Raw genomic sequence first — 21198 nt, 5'->3', positions numbered from 1 at the left:
CCCGAGGTCTGTGTCCTTCCACTCAAAGGCAAACAAGGGTTGGCTTTGGGGAGCCAGCGTAAGACAAAAGAAGGCATCTTTTAGGTCTAAGACAGTATACCAGTTATGGGAAGGCTTGGGCACCGTCGGGTGTATGTCCATGACCCGCCTGTTTATCTCTCTGAGGTCTTGGACTGGCCGATAGTCCGGGGTGCCAGGTTTTCTAACTGGCAGCAGTGGGGTGTTCCACAGGGACTGACAGGGGACTAGGACCCCTAGCTCCAGGAATTTACGAATGTGAGGCCGGATCCCTTCCCTGGCTTCCTGGCTCATGGGATATTGCCGCACTGATATTGGAGTAGCAGTGGGTTTGAGCTGCACAATGATGGGAGGCTGTTGTTGGGCCTTCCCTAGTCCGGCTGATTCCGCCCATGCCTGGGGAATTTTCTGGAGCCAGTTGTGTGGCAGGGCTCCCTGCTGGGGTTTATCATAGAGTCTATGTTTATCCTGAAGGCTCAGGGTAAGGACTTGAAGAGGGAGTCCCTGTTTGTCTGTCACCTGGGCCCCATTGTCTGAGAAATGGATATGAGCTCCTACTTTGGAGAGGAGGTCTCGTCCCAGCAATGGGAAAGGGCATTCCGGGACTAGCAAGAAGGAGTGCGTTACCTTCTGGGTTCCTAGGTCCACAGTGCGTTTTGACGTCCACCGGTGAATTTTATTCCCGGTGGCCCCCTGCACTAGAGAAGTTTTGGATGACATAGCTCCTGAACAGCTGGTCAAGACTGAGTGTTGAGCTCCTGTATCTACTAAGAAGGTGGTTCTCTGTCCCCCCACTGATAAAGTTATCCAGGGCTCGGGACGGGGGTCTGAGCCCTGACTCCCCTAGTCACTATCTTCTAGTGTCAAGATGGGAGTTGGTTTTCTTTTTTTATCGGTGGGCTTGTTTGGGCAGTCCTTGATCCAGTGTCCTTCTTCTTTACAGTATGCACATTGATCCCATTCGATTTTTGGCCGCCTCCGTTCTCCCCTCTTATTACTCTGTCTTTTTTCCTTATCTACGTCCTGCACTACAGCGGCCAAGATCTTTGTTAAATTTCTGTCTCTTCTTTTATCTCTTTTAGTCTCTCTTTCTTCCTGTTCTCTGGCTAGTCTAATTTCTTTTTCCTCTGGGGTTTCTCTTTTATTGTAGACTTTCTCTGCCTCCCTGACTAAATCTTGTAAAGAGAAAGTCTGCAACCCATCTAGTCGTTGCAGCTTTGCCCGGATGTCTGCTGCAGATTGATCTATATATGACATAGCAATGGTGGCTTTGTGTTCCAGCGCCTCTGGATCGTACGGGGTGTACATCCTGAACCCGTCTAGTAACCTTTCCATAAAGGCTGCCGGGCTCTCTGTCTGTCCCTGCACAATGGTTCGTACCTTGGCCAAATTGGTGGGGCGCTTTCCAGCCCCTTTGAGACCTGCCAATAACATCTGGTGGTAAAGACGAAGACGCTCCCTACTGGCACCGGTGTTGAAATCCCAATCTGGTCAGTTGAGAGGGAAAGCGGCATCGATCTTGTTGGGGAGTTGTGTAGGTCTCCCGTCTGGTCCAGGCACATTACGTCATGCCTCCAGGATGACCCGCTGTCTTTCCTCCGTGGTTAGGAGGACCTGGAGGAGCTGCTGGCAGTCATCCCAAGTTGGGCGACGGGTCAGGAGGATGGACTCAAGCGTGTGCTCAAAAGCATGTGCTCAAAAGCACGCCTCATGATGGGACGATGACCACTTGAATCCTTGGACCTACTTTGTGATCCTTTTTATAGCGAATATGGTTACGAGGAACTCTCTGTGACAAAAGGAAGGCCTGTCAGTGACAGAAGGGATCAATGTTCGGTAGAGCCTCCATAGCTGACCAACTTCCTACACTGCCCACCTCCTTAAGTTGACCAATTTTCATACGTGTACGTGTCAGCACAGGAGGCCTAGTTCCTTATGTTGACCAGTTTATTGCAGTCCCTGGGGCGGTCAATTTATAGAGGTTCTACTCTATGTCCATCCCGTAGGCCACCAAATATTAAAGCTGTCCCAGACCAGACTGCTTGATACAGTTATTTCACAGTGTGGACTGCTAGGGATGGAGCACGCATAAATTAAATACATGTGCAATGCCTATGCTCCGTTGAAAAGAATTCTCCGTTACTTCCTACTGGGAACAAGGCCATCATCTAACCTTGCCACACACTCTAGCAATGAAGTTGAAAGTTGCCATCAAAGAGGTCTGTTTCTCTTACATGTTAGCAGGGAGCAAAATTACTTCAGATTTATCATTCTCTTCTCATCAATGACTGACCTTTTCTAAGAAAAGAATGAATATAAATGTCCGTACATATCAGAAACTTTTCAATGATGATTAAAAAAGATCCTCTCTCCTGGTCTGCACATCATGTCGAAATGTGTCTCACAAACCAGGTTACAACCTCTTCATTTAAGGGACGAAAAAGCCCCCATGTAGCGTAAACAACTGACTTAGCGTAAATGGACAGAATTTAATACTGCTTTTAAAAAGAGCTACAACAAAATAAACCTGACCTGGTAACGTTCATAAAAGATTGTGCAAACGGTAATTAGCTTTAATGATAGGGAGTATTCACAAGGACTCCAAGAACCAAGCCAACCTTTGCTTTTTTCTATGAATTCTTCAGATGTCCCTAAGTAGCATCAATGTTGACAATTGTCCTTGACACCCCTGGCCAGCTTAAATCTCATCTCACCCTCACTCCCAACTAATGAAGAGAGAAGAATTAACAATCTCTAATGAAATAACTGATTAACAACAGTTACCAGTGGATGCTGATAGGACCAGAAGTCAGTGTGGAAGTTCACAATGGAAGGATTAAGCTGCCACCACAGGACCCCCAGCGATCAATTTCAGTGTCACTGCAAGTGAGACAGCCAGAAATTTTCTGGAGCTGACCCAACAGAACGTGGATGACACCGCCGACAAAGGAATCCGGCCAAATGACGCTGATCATGAATCAAGCTCGGACGCCCACCTCCAGTTTCCCAAAATGCAGGGCCCAGTGGGACCTCTTCTTTTCTAAAAGAAAACTGGCAGCGTGATCCAGAATGGGGGCCATTCTGTAAGGGTTAACAGAAATATTAAACTACATCATAAGAGGGAGTGCTAGCCTAATTCAACCCCCACGTGAAAAGGCCGAATAAAGAGACCAGTGCTGGTAAGTAAACAGGATAGAACTAGCTACATTGTATAAGACTTAGACAGAAAACGCAGAGCACAGCGCAGGGCCCCTCCCGTCAGAACAGCATAACCACTCCCCCTCAACTAACCCTATATAAGATTGTACCGATCCCAAATAAACAGCTTCAGCTCAGCCTTCTCCCTGTACTGTATGAGTGGTTGTGTGATTGTGTCCACCCTTTCCTTCTCCCTCTCATACGCCAATCACGAACTCCCCGACACCGCCTGCCGGTCGGGCAGTGTCACCATTCTACTAGACAAGCAACCCAATTTCTTCATCAAATCAAAAGCACGTGCAGAAAAGGGTGGGGGAAGAAGGACTATTCTAGATTTATGAAGCTTTAAGAGGTCTAATATTCAAATGCACTGAGCATACTTTATTAGGGTTCTGGTTTGAAGGAACCAACTGTAGAAAGACATTTTTAATCTAATAAGGGGCAAAATCAACGTTGGGGAGGTGAGAGGTCAACAGACATGGGCTTCCCCTGCTGCCAGCCACGTGATTTCCCAAACTGCACGTCCAGGAGGTTTGCAGCAGCCTGAGCTCCCCTGGAAAGCCACTCACATAAAAAGCATAAAATCACCGCTGAGCAGAGAGCCGCATTTGCGGCAAGCCCAGGAGAAAAGGAGGTGACCGATGTCAATGTGGGAATTTGCTCTGTGCATCCTGAACCAAGCACCACCCCAGCTCTTCTACCCCTGGAGGTTTCGCAGTTCTGTTTTGCTTTTTTTTGTTTCTGTGTGCAGGTCACGGAGGTTTAACTTGCATGAATCACACACATGGACATGCACAGCCCAGTGTCCGCTCTCTGCAATTCCAGTTTTATTTGGTTCGTTCGGTTCTGCAACACAGCAGACACCCTCCCATCCATAAACCTATGAAATAAGTCTGGAACGGAAAAAGAGACAAGTTGGGGCCGCTTCCAACTTCTGCACCCCACATGCTGGTGTTGGTGGCCCGAGCAGCTGACGCACGTTGTTCAGCCAGGACACAGAGATTAAAGCTGACTGTGTCCGGTGGCGACTGAAAGATAACAGCTTCACTGGACCATGTAAGCCTCTACCTCTGTCCCCAAATCCTGCTTTTCCCTAAGCTTCTAGTTTTACCCAACCACTGCCCAGAACGGTCCACCAAGTGTGGAACAAGGATTGTCCTCACTCACCAGTTTCAGAGGCCTCACCTTCTTCTAAAGCAGCAACAGCAACAAAAATAATTTTATGGTTGGGGGTCACCACAACGTGAGGAACTGTATTAAAGGGTTGCGGCATTAGGAAGGTTGAGGACCACTGTTTCAAAGCATGGTAGATTCTCCCGCAGTTGCAACCACATAACAAGATTAACAAAGATTTGATGAAACTCTTTTGAAGTCAAAATTTACTATGATTACTTCTTCATTTCTTTATTCTTAAAACCAGGTTTTCTAAAATAAAAAGCAGCTTTTTTTGTTTGCTACTGTAAACTAGTAAGCTGAGATTATAGTTAGAAATTTTCCAAAACGCAAGGGGTACTACCACCCTTGAAGGGTTAGTTTAACAACAGCGTAATTGCATTTTAGAAAGCTAGGAAGAAAAATAAAGTTGGGGAAAATTCCTCTGCAATACAAAATATGAAATCTTCCAACACAGACTTTATATGTAGGTAGGAAAAAATACTGTTTAATTATAGAATTGTTGGAGAGAGCGTAAAATGTATTAATGTATAATACAATTATATAAATGTCTTGAAAAATGCATGATGTCTAATTAAATTCCATCTATTTATAAAGTAATAGCCTTGGGACACTTTGTACAAATATGGCCTTTCCAGGAAACACAATATTTAAAACACAACTCAAACACACAAGCTTCTGCCTAATGACATAATTAAGTTTTTTATTTGGTGCCATCCTGACATTACACATAAGAAAACTACTTCACACATGGCTCACTTCAAGACACTGTAATTTCCATATGGTATTTTTTTTTTCTTTTTTGTGAGTCTCACTTAGTCACCCTCAGTAGAGTGCTATGACATCATAGCTCACAGCAACCTCAAACTCTTAGGCTCAAACAATCTTCTTACCTCCGCCTCCTGATTAACTGGGTCTACAAGCACCAGCCAGTTTTATAGACTGGGTCTCGCTCTGGCTCAGGCTGGTCTCTTAACTCCTGAGCTCAGGCAATCCACCTGCCTCCACCTTCCAAAGTGCTAGGATTGCAGGCCCCATATGGTAATGTTAAAATAAAAATTCAGTACAATTATTCTCCTTAAAACTATAATTTGACATTTACCTGGCAGGTGCATTATTCCAACTGAGATTCCAACCCCTTTTCTTAAGCTCAGACCACACAAGCTTTAAATACAAAGTTCAAAGGGAATATGGGAGGAGGCCGAGGGGCATTTCTGCAGAGAGAAAATGCCTGTTTGATCTTAGCTCTTACAACCTTTCCATCTCTCAATGCTTCAGCTTCCTCATTTGTTAAACATTGATAATGGCACCACAGAATTGCTTGGAGGACCACAAAACTTCAGCCATGCCTGGCACATAATAAATGCTCAGTGAAAGTTAGCTATGACTATTTTTATTAACATTTTAAGGCACATCTCACTGGAGGGTTTTCCACATTAGCACCGAGTACCTCTTTCTGACATAGACCAAGAAAGTTCCTCAAAAGCAGATGTGTTGTGCAAGAAGAGCTCAGCCTCAAGAATATTACGCTAACCAGACGGTAGACACGAGAGCCATGTCATATGATTCCATTGGTAGGAAATTTCTAGAAAAGGCAAAACTCTGAAGACAGAAAAAACATCTAGGAATGGGAGGAGGAACAGACTACAAATCCAAACCTGAACAGAGGGGAGGCTGCCCAACCTTACAAATTTACTAACACTTACAGAACACAAGTGATACCTCAATAAAACTGGCCTAAAAAAAAATGCATTCCAAAGTGTCTGCCCAGGTACATTCGCTTCCATCTGGCAATGGTAAATCCAGGTATTTACAGAGCATAGCAGAATGGATGAAAATGTAAAGACTGGTCTGGAATCAGACTCAAATCCTGATCCCGGCTCAGCTTCTTCCCAGGACAAACCTTTTACTACTCTCACTTTTGGTTCCCACATCTGTAAAATGGGAATAAAACAATGCTAACTTTCCGATAATCCATCAGCTGTCTTCCCACATCAACAAAAGCCCCATCTTTCACCCAGCTGGTGTCACTCAGGGTTCCTTTTGCACTCACATATCAGCTCTCAGCCCTCCCCCCAGCTCTATGCCCACTTATCTCCCTGCCTGTATTCTGGCCCCTCTGCAGTACCTGCTGCCCCCCACATCTAGGGAGCCATTTATAAATGCAAGGCTGATAGAATGGTTTCCCCATCGCCTAGTCCCAACCACGGCCTACAGGAATCCCACCTCATATCCCTCTTTCTGACCAGCCACCTGGCTCCATCTAGGAATCAGCCTTCCTAGATTGCTATCTGCACTTGCCTCTGCCCTGATAGATCACGACAAGGCTCAACCTTTGCCTCACTCAGATCTCAAATTCCCCTCCTCAGAGAGGGCTCACCCCTGAGGCCTGCTTCCCCAGCAGACGCCAGCCCCCTGGCTGTCACCTGACCAGCATGTGAACTCCATGCGGGTAGGGATTTTGTCCAGCCTAGCCATCAACCTAGCCACAGATCCCCAGGGTCCAGAACAGTGCCTGGCACACAGTAGCATTCATTAAATATGTGCTGAATGCATGAAGTCATAAAGCACTTAACACAATGGCTGGCCACCCGGGAAGTGATCAAGAACTGTTAGCTGGTAATGAAAAGAATGCCATGATTACTGTTGCCTTTTATATACAGGCAAGAATACAGGAGTCCTAGTGGTGCCCCATAGCTCAGTGGGTAGGGCACCAGCCACATGCACAGAGGCTGGCGAGTTTGAAGCTGGCCCAGGCCAGCTAAAGTAACAATGACAACTGCAACAACAAAAAAATATATACCCAGGCTTTGTGGTGGGTGCCTGTAGTCCCAACTACTTTGGAGGTTGAGGCAAGAGAACTACTTAAGCCCAAAGAGTTTGAGGTTGCCGTGAGCTGTGATGCCACAGCACTCTACCAAGGGCAACATAGACTCCGTCTCAAAAAAAAAAAAATAGAATACGGGAGTCCTGGGAGGTTAACTGACTATCCTAGGTCACACTAAGTCTGATTGCCTGTCACTCCTACAATGCCTCCCATTCACAGGTAACAGGCTGGACCCACAACTGCAGGGACCTAAAAGATGACACAGCTGCTTGTCTTCTCTACTCTAGGCCTTGCTTCTGCTCACCTACGCTGGAGCGGTGGCCTACGTGTTATCAGAATCCCAGAAGGACAACCGGGTATTACATAAAGCAGTGGTCCCCAACCTTTTTGGCACTGAGACCTGGTTTCATGGAAGACAATTTTTCCACAAATGGGAGTTGGGGACTAAAGGCACATTTAGGGTCTCATAATAGGGTTCACGTTCCCATGAGAATCGAATGCTGCTGATCTTACAGGAGGTGGAGCTCTGGCCGTGACGTGAGCGACAGCAGCAGCTGTAAATACAGAGGCAGCTCTGCTGGCTCACCTGCCGCTCACCTCCTGCTGGGTGGCCAGTCCCTCACAGGGCAGGGACCAGCACGGGTCTGCAGCCCAGGCATTGAAGACGGCAGATATAAAGCCTGTAGGCTTCCATCTCACCCTCAAGAAAAAGAGAAGCAATGACCTGCTCCAAGATCATATACCACTTTCGGTGAGCTGAGGCTTACCAGTCTGAAAATACTAAAAGTCTCAGTCCTCTCTCCTTCCCATACACTACACTATGAGCATCCACTTAAAAACCAAGGAAAAAAGAATCTTGATCACAGTTTTATCTATTTCAAATGACATAAAAGAATACTATAAATAAAGTCCCTCTGCATACACATATCCACAACGACCTTCTGAACTTCTCCCAGGACATGGAGATTTTAATCCATCTGTATCAAACATTCATAAAGGACTTCGGATTACACTGCTGGACTCTATTCAATGGCTCTATAGGACTTCATAATATAATATGATGATTTTTATAAACTCATCAGACCCAGAAGCTTTCAAACCTGGTTGAGGCATGACCTTTAACCCTCACAAAGCATGCTCTGTCTCCTATATTAATAACAGCACAGAACTTACAGTGTCACAGCCCTCCTCCTATATAGTTCATTGGGACACTTTAGGAAGAATGCCAAAAACTTGTGTCCAAGAATAGAACAAAACATGCTATTTCTAATATCAAAATCAGGTTATCCTTAAAACTCTCCTGAAAGCATGAAGAGATACTGAAGAGCCAGGTGAGGACAAGAGAGGAAGGCGCTCACCCTCCCAAGTGTCCCTCCGCCAGCAGCTGGACATCATTGCATCACTAAAATCTGAGGCGATGCCCACAGCAAGAGTCTGAGGTTCTAGGGAGCTATGATGCCATTGCACTCTGCTCAGGGCATAGGGTGGGACTCTGTCTCAGCCAAGGGGGGGAAAAAAAACCCCAAGGAAATAAAAAGAAAAAAAGAAAAAAGAAGCAAGGAAATAAAAAATAATAAAATAATTTAAAAAAATAGGCTGGGCACCCATAGCTCAGTGTGCAGGGTGCTGGCCACGTACTCCAGGGCTGGTAGGTTCGAACCCGGCCTGGGCCTACTAAACAAACAAACAGAAAAACATAGCCGGGTACTGAGCTGGGCACCTGTAGTCCCCACTACTTGGGAGGCTGAGGCAGGAGAATCACTTGAGCCCAAGAGTTGAGGTTGCTGTGAGCTATGATGCCATGGCACTCCACCCAGGGTGACAAAGTGAGACTCTGTTTCAAAAAAAAACAAAAAAAATTGTCAAGCAGGTAGATCTCATGTTAAGTGTTCTTCTCATCAAAACATTTTTAAAATGTTTTAAAGGAACATTTTTTTCTAAAAGACAGCGGGCACTGACATGGCAGCATAAACACCCACCACCCACCAAGTCTCCAAGATGACACACTGGGACTTCTTGACCTGGCATCTGTCCTCACCGTGCCACAGAAGGCAGGTGATATTACCAAGTCGAGCTCACAAATAGAAAGAAACACTGAAGCTCACAGGCCTTCCATGACTTGCTGGAGGTCCCAAAGCTGAAGCCTGGATTCTAACTCTGATGTCCATGGCTCAGAGCCTCAAACCTTTGCTCTGTTCCACAAAAAAGGACCTTGCCCATTCTGCAACCCGGAGCTGGGGCCAAGCAGGACTGGCACGCATGGATGGTCCCGTGTAACTCAGGTCCGTAAGAAGAGAGGAGGAGAGAGATGCCTCACCCACATGTGTCCACAGCGGCCACACGGGGACAGCTGGTCTGCTACCTGCATTTTTTCAACCTTGTTCAAGAAGGACACTTTGACCACACGTACCTAAGCCAGAAGGTTTCCGAGGCTCAGTGTCCCCCCATTTAAAGACCCCTAAGTCTCACACTGCTAGGGGCTTTTCCACTAGCCTCTCAGCCAGAGGGCCCCTGCCTTCACACGGCCCGGAAGGCAAGCTTTGCTTACACCCCAGCTCTGGCTGCCACAGCCTGGAAGGCCCAGACTTTGCTACTGTGGAGAGAACATTACTGCCACGAAACCACATGACCCACACCGGCACACGCCCCAACACCACTACACAGCACAGACCCAACAACCTGCTTTACTACACGGTGTGCTGAACTCCCATCCTTGGAGAACATTCTTGGCAGGGTGCGGGAGGGATTCACTGACAAAAGCATCCAGTGGCCAACTCCATAGCTGAACAATGATTTTGTTGTTGTTTCCACCGAACACACACCTAACACTGCTCACAGCTCGCAGGGAGACCTTATTTCAGTTTCTCGGTGCTAAGTCTTCCAAAAACAAGCGTGGATCTGGCCACAGAGCCGCTGCTCTGCCTCATTCTACAAAAAAGAACTCCCTTCCCTCACTCATTTCTCATGAATCTCAGAACGCAAGTTTATCTCCTAAATGTTTTAAGAGCTGATTTATTTTCATTAAAAAACAAGGCAATCTCAAAGTCAAGAGTTCACCTGGCATCAAAGTAACATTCCTTCCCTTTTTCTGCCTCTCTCCTGCTGTTTTTTTTCTTTCCTACAGTTCACCCAAGTTGGAATAAGGGTTCCTTTTCTCTTTGGGGTTTTTTTTGGGGGGAGGGTGCATAATTTTCTTCAGCAAGTAGTTTTCTTACTCTTTCCCTACAAACCCTTCTTTTTTCTTTGTAACAAAACTCTCGGTGGGCACCGCTGTGGTCCGATGTCCTTAGCCCTTACTCCTGGGAATCCAGGCTGGCTCGGGACACCACAGTCCACCTCAATTGGCTTCCAGGGCTTCTGGCCCTGAAGTTGCCTTCAGCAAGGATGCTGGAACACCACCATTAAGTTTCCTTAACTGAGCAGTCCCGGGGAAATCCTGCTCCCACCCACCCCACCCCACACTCTCACTGGGAATTGTGTCATTCTTTCTGAGATATCTTAATTCATAAAGTGCTACTTTTCCTTCCTGGCTGTTAAAGCACTGGTAATTAAATAATTTTTTATGTGATTTTGTACAATAGTTCTTTAAACACCTTCCTCACCTACCCTGCCGCAAGGAGGAGGATCCCACCAGTCTTGCTACCTGCAGCAAAGGTCAGGGGCCGGACCTTTATACATCTGGGGAGTAAAGAGGGAGTGACAAGTGAAGCCCCCCTTCAGCCTCAGAAAGAGCCCTTGACTAAATGGCAACCCAAGCCAGTTTGCCAAATAATCTTTCTTTTGCTGCTGGCGTACTGGAATCAATACTATTAGATGGGAAAAGTGAACTTATCAGCGCATTCCTTAAGTACTTCAGCGGGGAGAAGTTCAAATGGACAAGGCCCAGGACTTCTTAAACTGGAAGGGAAAAGATGAGAAAAACAGTTTGCTTCTACAAGAAAAAGCAAAAATAGTCCACAGTTACCCAAGAGAAACAGAGAAGGAAATGCAGAGAGGTCTCATGGGGTCACCTCAAGGCTACTCTAGGTCCTGTGACACACAGAGACTCCCACCCCACGTAGGTCCAGAGTGTGCCACAGAACAGGCTAGTGCCCACAGCCACTGTCTCTAGACTTAGAGGGCCACGACTCCCCAACAAATCCAGGTACTTCTACAAATCCTCAAAATCTAGATCTCAGCTAACCAAACTCCCAACACTTGCACACAGAATTCTGGAGGGAAGGGGCAGGTGGGACATCAGTAATGACACTAAACCCTATTACTCCCTCCGTGTTCCCTCTCTCAGTCAGGAGAAAAGTCTTCTACCCCTCAACCATCCCTGAGGAAAATCAGTAAAAATCTTATCCACCTTTACTTGTGACATTAACAATCAAATTAAAAAAAATCAAGGGAATGAATGAATGAATGAGAATATCCATCCTCCCATCATTTGGGAACTATAAGAGTTTTCTCATTTCACTGCTCTCAAGCACACACCAAGTTCACTTTTAATCCTCCAGAAAAGGGCCCTCTAGTCCCCCAGGGTAGGAGATTCTGACTTACCTTTTGGAATTCCTTTTGTACAGAGAAGGGTACAAGGATGCCTGCAGGAATGGCTCATCATTACAGCAGACCACACATTTGACTCACTCACGGATAGGTCACTACCACACTGCAACACAACCCTGAGCGTGCATGTCCATTAAAGAGCCCAAGTATTAAGATGAGTAAAAATGCACCTGCCAGCTCAGAACCGCAACTTCCTTCTGGCACATTCTTCTTCTAACTTCGAAAAGTCTTGCATCATCCTAATGATCAACCTACTTTTAAATGGCTGTCTCCAAGACTTCTTTTTATTTTGCCACTTAGAGAATTCCAAGGTCCCAAAATTTTACAAGGAGAAACTAAAAGCATGCGATGACAAAAGCATCCAGGGGCCAAATCTGTGGCTGAATAATGATTTTTGTTTGCGACACACCCATGCACTCGACACTACTATTTACAACGAAACCTTATTTTAACAGTGGAAAGTCTTTCAGAAGTAAGCCTGTAGCCACCTTGAGACTCCCTAAACTGCTACAATAAAAGAACTCCTTTTCATCACATATTTCTCATGAATCTGACAACACAATTTTACTTTTTAAATATTTCAAAAGCTGAAAAATATATTTTCATTAAAAAAAAAAAAAGGTCAATCCCCGATGACTCCTGAAACCCAAAGAATACATTCCAGCAAAGTTTTTTGTCAACCCATTCTTCCAAAAGTGTAAATTACATGATGTTTCCCGCACCTTCCTCTCTCTTCTGTACAGGTGGTTATTTGCAAGCCTGTAAGAAGATGTATTTCAAAACAACTTGTCCGTATTAATCGTGTGAGAAAGTGGCAAACCGTTATCGTAGAACTATCATTACTAAACATGTTTCAGACTGCTGTGACAAATAAAAGAATCAATAACACCTTCATTTAGTGCCCCTCTCTCTCTCTCTCACACACACACACACCAGCCAAAACATAAATCAAACAAATATGACTTGTTATATTTGGGTAATGGGCACATGAGAGATCTTTTTCCTATATTTTTCTAATTTTTTAATAACTATGTATAATCTTACATCTAGAAGTTTTAAACTTGAACCTACTAGCACGAAGAGATCTCTATAGACAAGCACCCCAAACACTACGTCAATTTAAAGCAACTTGGTGGGCTACAATTTTGTAACCAGAGGAGAGAACTAATGAACCTGTTGGCAGGAACTCTCAAGTTTAAGAATGTGAAGTCTAGCAGGCCTCATTCTGCTTTTCTGTATGTCCCCTCAATATCTCACCCATTCCAATCACGTAACTTTGCTCTGTCACTGACTGTAAGCCTTTGGAGCAAGGAACGATATCGTTGGTACCCTGCTTTGGAGAATAAGATCATCCTCTTCCAAATGTCACAAGGGGGTGATACCATCCTTTTACACAGCATGTTAAAACTTGGCCATAGGCATCAGTGCCACCTCCCGGGACCAGCAGATGCCTGGAGGGAAATGATGGGACCCAAAATTTTCTGGTGTGTAGACGCCACCCCATATGCTGAGTTCACTGGAGTAATGCAGACAGAGCAGAGTCGAAAAAGGAAAAGTTACTTGCACACTGGAATCAGTGTCACCGCCACCCTGCGAGCGGGGGACAACCCCCCGCGGCCCCGCCTTTGTCTGCCGGGCCGCGGCTGGCGTCGGGCCGCCGACCTCGGGCTCCCAGGCTGGGCATCTGGCGACGCGCGGCGCACCCGGCCGGGCAGCGCACCTCGTTCCGGGCAGAGGTTCCCCTCGGCAGGGCCGAGGAGGCAACAATGAGCCGAGCGGCCGCCCAGGCTCCCTTCCCTCGCTGCGCCCCACGGCGCCCTTCTCCCGGGGCCACCGCCCGGGCCCCGCCGCACGCCATCCCCGAGTCCCGGCGCCTCCCCGGGAGCGGCGCGGGGTGACCCAGGCCCCCAGTACGCCCGCCGCGCTCCCGCGCACGAGGGACCCCCCCGCCCCACCGCCGCGTGCTGCCCCGCCGACCGCCCGCAGGGAGGGTCCCCGAGGGCCGGGGTCGAGCCCGGCCGCAGCCGCGCAGCCTCCCCCCGGGCAGCCCGCCTCCCCGCGCCCCTCGTCTTTGTGTGCAAAGTAAGTGCGGGAGGCGAACCCACCTCGGCGCGCACAAAGGCGTGCGGCTCCTTCCGTCTGGCTCCGGGCGCCCGCGGCAACCCCGGCGGCCTGACTGCCCGGCGGCGGCCCCAGGCGGCGCGAAGGCAGCTCCGGCGGCGGCCAGGCCCGCACGCCCGTCCGGCTCAGGGTAGCTCTAACACCCCGCGGCCCCGCGAGTCCGAATTAACCCGCGGGGCGGGGCGGGGGCGGGGCGAGGACGGAGAGTCTCCGCCCGGGACACGCCCACGCCTTCCTTCCGCCCCGCTCTCCCGCGTGCTCTGCGGTGCCCCCGGAGGAGGACCGCGCCTGGAACCCTGGGGTCGGTCCCAGGACCGAGTGCGAGGTGGTGGGTGGCGGCCTTGTGTGGCTTCGGCCTGGTTGGCGACTGCCGTGCTTGGCCTTCAGCCTCACACATTCTAGGGGATTCTCAGAAGGGAAGCGGGAATGTTTGAAGAAAGTCACCAGGTGAGAGGAGGAAATGGCACGGTGCCAGGCGCAGGTTCACGGCCACAATCAAAGCCCTCGCGTGCGCGCGCGCGCGCTCATCGCACTCTCTGCTTTTCTGTCTCATTCTCCTTTCTGATCTCTCTTCCCTGGCTCTCCCTTTTTCTGTTTCTCCTCTTTCTCGCATTCTCTTATTCTCTTTCTCATTCCCTCACACACATTCTCTCTTTCATTCCCTCATTCATTTCATACATCCTCTTTCCCCCTTTCTCTTTCACATTCTCTCTCTCTCTCTCTCTCTCTCTCTCTCTCATTTGGCTGCCTGGTATCTGTGCTCTATCCCCACTCCACACCTGTGATGCTCAGAGAGCCTGAGTGCTTGAAAGAAAACGCAAAAGGAACCAGGGAAGAAAAAGAAACGGATTTGTTGTAATTGGACAAACTTACTGTCAAGCCAGGACTCAACACCCAGTGACCTAGAAATCTACTCGTATTCCACTTACTCCCTCATCAAAGGGGAATAAGAGATTTAAATTTGTGCACAAGAAAGAAAGAGTTTATTTTACCTCTTTCTCTCTCTCTGCCTTTCATTTTCTTCAGCTCTTTTACAGCAGGCTGCTTCTCTGGCCAACCCTGCAGCTCTAAGATTACCATGCACCTGAATCACAGCAGTACAAAACCAGGATCTGTTTCAGAGCCACAAAAAGGACCACAGGTTCATGGATTTTAGATCAAAAGCTCTCTCATTGTCTTGGCAACAGATGACTAAGTGGTTATTTATTGGGAAACTTCTCCGACTAAAACAGCTTGGGCTGTAGTCATATAGTCAACTGTGGATTTTTGTAAACAAAGTCCTTATTCTGAGGATTCCCATCACACACAACACACGAAGCCACAGCCCCTGGCTGTTTAAGAATCTGGACACCTCTATGTCCCTGAAGCCCACTGAGAGGTGGAGTCATCTGCCACAGATGTAAAGAAAGAAGGTTCTTCCCAGCCCAGGAAGCTGAAATGTGTGAGCTTACCCACGATGTCTCCTCTGATTCTTCCCTAGCTCCCTATTTTTGTGTTGTGTTCTTGATAATGGCTCTAGCAGCAACCAAACCAGAACCAAGGAAGCATCCTTCTTTCTCCCTTCCCACACTGATGTCAACTCCAAGTCCTGTGCACTGTACCAGATCCCCAGCATTCCCCCTCTATCCACCTGCATTGCCACAGTTGCCCTGGGGCTCTGCCGACACCCTGTGACAGGGGGTTCCTAACTGACACCAGCCTCTAATCTCTCACACTCTTTTCCTCCCAACTGCTTCCCCAATGAACTTTCCAAGTGCAAATTGCTCACTTCTTCCTTAAAAACTCTTTAATGGGGGCCCAACTCTTGCTACATGATCAAGTCCAAGCTCCTTAGCACAGCAGTAGCCCATAGTATAGCTTAGTGTACTGATATCACCTTGACCGCTTCTGTGAGTTTCTCCTATATCCCCCCACACACACACCCTGGGGCTCTGCCGAGGCAGAGTGCTAAATGGTCCTGCCCTGTGATGTGACGATGAAGACGGGATGGCAGAATGACAATGTCAACGTGTTAGACTCTCAACTTGAGGCCTCCGCCCCACCTCCCACCGCCAGGAGCTCATCTCCTCTCTAAGACTCAGACTTCTCTGTAAAGCCTTCCCTGACGTGCTCACTGAATCGATCTTTTCTGCCCCTCCTGTACCCAGCATGGTGCTGTCATCATTGCACTGTATTGTAAATATATGCCCCTTTGAGCAGAGTTTGTGCTGGACATGTATCTTTCCAACCCCATACCTCACATAGTATCTGGCATATAAGGACTGCTATGGACTGAATTGTATTACCCCCCTACCAACAATTCATACATTGAAGCTCCAGCCCTCAATGTTTTGAAGACTGGATCTGTAGGGAGGTAAGTAAGGCTAAATGAGCCATAAGGGTGAGCCCCTAATCCCACAGGTCTGGTGACTTTATCCAAAAAGGAAGAGACCCCAAAAATCTCTTTCTCTGAACACACACAGATAAAAGGCCAGGTAAGGACACATCAAAAAGGTGGCTATCTACAAGCCAGAAGGTGAGACCTCACCAGAAACCGCCTTGCAGTAGCACTTTGATCTAGACTCCAGAACTGTGAGAAAATAAAATGTCCTGTTTAAGCCACCCAGCCTGTGGCATTCTGTTGTGGCAGCCCCAGCAGACTAACAGAAGCAGCATGTGTTGGATTCTAGAGTCTCACTTTGGTAAAGCACCAGAGACCCTGACTTGTCCCCACCTAGACAAACATCTGTGGTGACAAGCCACAGGGCAGAGAGCATGTGATAAGTGACCACACAGTCTTTCCCTTGGCCTCTGGAAGAAAAGGAAACATGGCTTGTTCCATAGCCTGGAGACAAAAGCCTGCAGGCTCCAAATCATGACCCTACCCCGTGCCCATACCATAATTTCTTTTCATCCAAAAACAAGTCAGTAGAGAGCAAATATCTACTTTGAATTTCTCAATTCTAAGCTTTATTCAAAGTCAGGGGGCCAAGACCAATTCATTAAATCCAGTCTTTGAGGCAATTTCACATCCCTAGGGGATTTTAGGGGGATTTTGATACAGGTAAGATCAAGTATCCAATTTGGTTTGGGGCCTCTGGAGCCACTGTGGGTGGACCCTGGAAATAAGAACTTCAAGGTTATGGACTAGGTGATATTTATATTTGTGTCCATAGCAGCCACCACAGCACCTGCGACACGTCAGTCTGTGTGTGATTGATGTTTGTTGAATGAAGAAGTCTGGGCACAGCTGGCTTTCCCAGGGCTACACCAGGCAGAACCAGACTCTCGGCCTGCGTCTGAGGTCCTGTAGATCCCACATTCTGAATGTGGATAGGATGCTGTGAAAGGCCAGGTCGGCTGGTGGCCCAGGACCCTGCTGTGCTATATTTAAGTGTTTACTCCTGGGCTGATGAAGTTTACTAGGTGGCCTGGAGAACCTTTACTGATTTCCTTCCTCAAAATATAACACGAAGAAAATACTCTTCTGAATGGGATCTGAGTCATTTAACCCATCATTGGCGAGAGAGTCTCCAGTCTCACATTACTGGGAAACTCACATCATAATTTTCCATCTTAGCCTACTGACCCACCCACAGGTTCACCCATGTACTCAGTTTTCACCTCATCCTTTTGCTTTGACATCTGGGGGCCTTTTAAGTTCATTCCTAAGGAGAATTGAAGAAAGCAAAGATGAACATTCGGGGACATAAAACAGAGCAAAGCGAATCAATTCGGAATGAGATACATTGCTTTGTATCTTCCACTGTGGTCATTTTCCCTGTGCACAATCTTGAAATTGTTACTTGGAGCCCTAAGCATCATCCTGAAGTGCTCCAAAGAGAAGAGAAAAGCCTAGCAGTGCCGTAGAGGAGGGAAATTGGTTTTTCTGGATAAACTCTTATATATTGTAAATTGTGCACAGAGTACAGAGGCATTTGAATAGGTCATAATATATTCAAAAAGAAATAAAGTTTTAATTTTAAATTATATTTTTAAAGCCATGTCATTTAATATCTATTATCTGTGATCTATCAGGGTATAACAAATCAGCCTCAACACTTACTGGCGTAAAGAGTGTATGATTTACTCACAATATAGTGGGGCTGGCAGCTGGGACAAACTTCCAATAGGATATCTCATTTCCATGCCTTGTGGTGATCGCCCAGCCCTGTCTTGCATTTTCGGTCAGTTGGGAGGTTGGCCAAGGACTGGCTTGTCCTAGGTGGCCACAAAGTTCAGAAGTTAACTGCAACTATCAGCATGGGCATCTCAGATCCCCTGCCCAGGGCCTCCCCACATGGCAGCTGAGTCCACACGGGTGAAAGGAAGGGGTGACCTTCTAGCTTCCAGGTCATTCTGGGGCATTCTATCATTCCAAAACATCACAAAGCCAGCCCTGATCCAATATTGGGAAAACAGATCCCATCCCTTGATGGTGGGTCACACTGCAAAGGGACCTGAGGACAGTCCTAGGAGAGGAGGAACCGTTGTGGCCCCCTTTGCAAATAATCTTCCCCTGAATCAGACGTGAGGAACTAGTAGTGGAGGGTAACAGCAACAGGTGCTAATACAGTCTCAAGGGAAATCTTTCTGATTATAAGCAAAACAAAAGCCCTTTGCTGTTGAGCATAACACCCATAAGAACTGATTTGATAAACTGGTATGAGCCTCATGTCCTGAATTGATAGGTCAAAGAAAATAATTAATTTCTCCTTATTTGTTTTTGTTTAGAATAGGAATGGGGAGGGGGAAAAGAGCAATGAAGAAAGGCTTCTGGCCCGGCGTGATGGCTCACACCTGTAAGCCTAGCACTCTGGGAGGCTGAGGCATGTGGATTGCTTGAGCTCAGGAGTTCAAGACCAACCTGAGGAAGAGCAAGACCCCATCTCTACTAAAAATATAAAAACTAGCTGGGTGGTGTGGCAGGTGCCTATAGTCCCAGCTACTTAGGAGGCTGAGGCAAGAGGATTGCTCAAGCCCAGGAGTTTGAGGTTGCTGTGAACTATGACAGGCACAGCACTCTACCCAGAGTGAGACTGTGCAGGGTAACAGAGTGAGACTCTGTCTCAACAAAAAAGAGAAAAAGGAAAGAAAAAAAAAATAGAATGAAGAAAAGGCTTTAGGACTCTAATGGAACTAAGATTGGCCAGGTCCTAAATCAGTGTTTGAGACATGAAGCTCTGCTCAACAGCTTACCCTGACTTGGTGGCTTGACATAACCCTCATGTGTTAGCTCACCATTTTGTTATTCCACATGTGGCATGGCTGGGTTCCCTGTTGAAGGCCTTCCAAAGCCAAAATCAAGGTCTTGGTGGGGCTTGTGGTTCATCTTATCTGCAGCTCGAAGTGAAGTCCTCTTCTAAGCTCATGCAGATTGCTGGCAGAATTCACTTGTGTCTGGTTGCAGGACTAAGGGCCTAGTTTCCTAGCCACTAGCTGGGAGCCACTGTCCACTGCCACAGGCTGCCCACATACCTTGCCATGTAGTCCTCTCCCTCCTCAAGTCAGCTCAAGAAATCCCTCTGGGCTTCCAATCTCTGAGTTCCTCCAGACTCAGATTTCAAGTGTTCATGTGATTAGCTCAGGCCCCACCCAGATCATCTTCCAATCTTAGAGTCAACTGATTTGAGACCTTGGTTATACCTGCAAAATCCCTTCAAAGCCGCACCTAGATTAGAAAATGACTGAATATCTGGAGAAGGTGTGTGTACAACAGGGGCCAGAAATCATGGAGGCCGTCTTAGAATTCTGCAACAGATGGACAAATAGGCAGAGAGGCAGATGCTTCTTAGGATAAAACATGTAGAACATGAGGGCAGGTGGAAGGTGGGAGCTGTGCAAAGCATCCACGCAGAGCTCAGCAGTTACTCAGGGAAGCTAGGAGCCGGGCAGAAGAAGGAATTCTTAATGGGTAACAACCTAACTCCCGCACTGCCCAACAGGTAGTAAGCCTTCACGGAACCCTGACAACCTGAATACCGAAAAAACAAGGAAAGGAAAACAAAGTTAAGATTCTGGCACCCTAATTTTATCACTCAAATAGCAGAATAATCTGAATATAACAGGGGTGTTTGTTTTGCTTAACTAGTTTACATGGTTTATTGCATAATATTAATGTAAAGTTCCATAGCCCAGGAAGATAAGGCTCTTCAGTGAAGAGACTTGTAGACCTCATTTGTGGAACATTTTTGTGTAGTTGGCCAAGTACGTGTAGCACATATCTACCATTTAAAATTAGTAGCACTCACAACGGATTGAAATGATACATTTACGTCTGAATGACTGTGCAGTGAACTAGATGGTAAGCATTCACATTAAAATAGTTTCTGTGCAGGAGCATTTGTGAGCAGCGGGATCATTTCATTAAATAGTGCCAATACTGCAGACGGGTATTTTCTGCAGCAGTTACCCCCTACAAAGCATTTTGCAAGCTCTACCCAGAGCTGTAATTCATGATGTAGCAGAATGCTTTGCCACTTGTAGAGAATTTAAAACTCAGGAGAGTTTTCTAATATTTTCAAACCCTTTCGTGTATGTATCGCCTAAAATGCTTAACTTGGTCTTTATCAAACGCTTGTTCTTTGCTGTTCACAATTTCAAAATTAAAGGGAGTCTGTAAAATGGTGGCTCTCTTGAAACAGCTGTTAGTCACAAATGACTACAGAATGAGACGCAGGGATCTGAGTTTTATGTCTTTTTCTTTACATAAATGCAAAAGCAGGAAAAAGGATTTCCTGCGAGTCTTCCTGTGCATTAAAACTAAAAATCTCTGGGAAGCAGAGAGAGGGGAAAAAAATCCTCAAATGCTCATCCTGTCAAAAGATACGAACAGGAGATATTAACGGGGAAACAAACTTCTCTGCATTTAAAGAGAATGAATATGATTCCTCATGTATTTCCTGATTCCCATGACTGACAGAGTACAAATGGCCATTTTACTGAGAATGTTCTACAATTCACTCCCTCTTTTTCTTCGTTCTGAAATTCACTGTAGATGCACACATTTTGCATTAGCATGAAGTACCCCCTGGAACGCTTGGATGAGTAATATCCACTTGAATACCATTTTTATATACTCATCCACCACCTTTCATTCATTACAATAAATTCAGTTCATGGAGTAATGGTAAGAAGACAAGGCGAGGGCCAATGAGGTTTGCCTGGTGACCTCACTGTAGCCTTCAGTTTCTTCTGGACTTAATGGCAAACACTTTCATAGCATATTTATTTATTTATTCATTAGTCCTCGTGTGTATACAAAGTTTGGCAATAGCGCTGTTGCTGCCCAGACTTGGCTGGAAAAGAGGGTCTGTTTGGTCCCCTCTAAGTTT

General features: G+C 46.7%; 1 protein-coding gene across 2 annotated transcripts in view; it reads right to left on the bottom strand.

Moving 5' to 3' along the window:
* Nucleotides 1-21198, bottom strand: part of FAM107B (family with sequence similarity 107 member B) — a 214780-nt gene that overhangs the window by 63701 nt on the left and 129881 nt on the right. The window contains exon 1 of one of the 2 annotated variants that reach the window (XM_023511402.1): nucleotides 13870-13962. The exons of the other annotated variant lie outside the window; for it this stretch is intronic. The gene's annotated coding sequence lies outside the window, so the exon portion shown is untranslated. Of the gene's footprint in view, nucleotides 1-13869; nucleotides 13963-21198 lie in introns of those variants that run through there. 2 annotated transcript variants of the gene reach the window in all.

The sequence above is a fragment of the Otolemur garnettii genome, unplaced genomic scaffold (assembly GCF_000181295.1).
Source record: "Otolemur garnettii isolate 467f Iridium unplaced genomic scaffold, OtoGar3 scaffold00019, whole genome shotgun sequence".
NCBI classification, from domain to species: Eukaryota; Metazoa; Chordata; class Mammalia; order Primates; family Galagidae; genus Otolemur; species Otolemur garnettii.
Note: the sequence above shows the minus strand (reverse complement) of the source record. Positions and strands in the feature narration are given on the sequence as shown.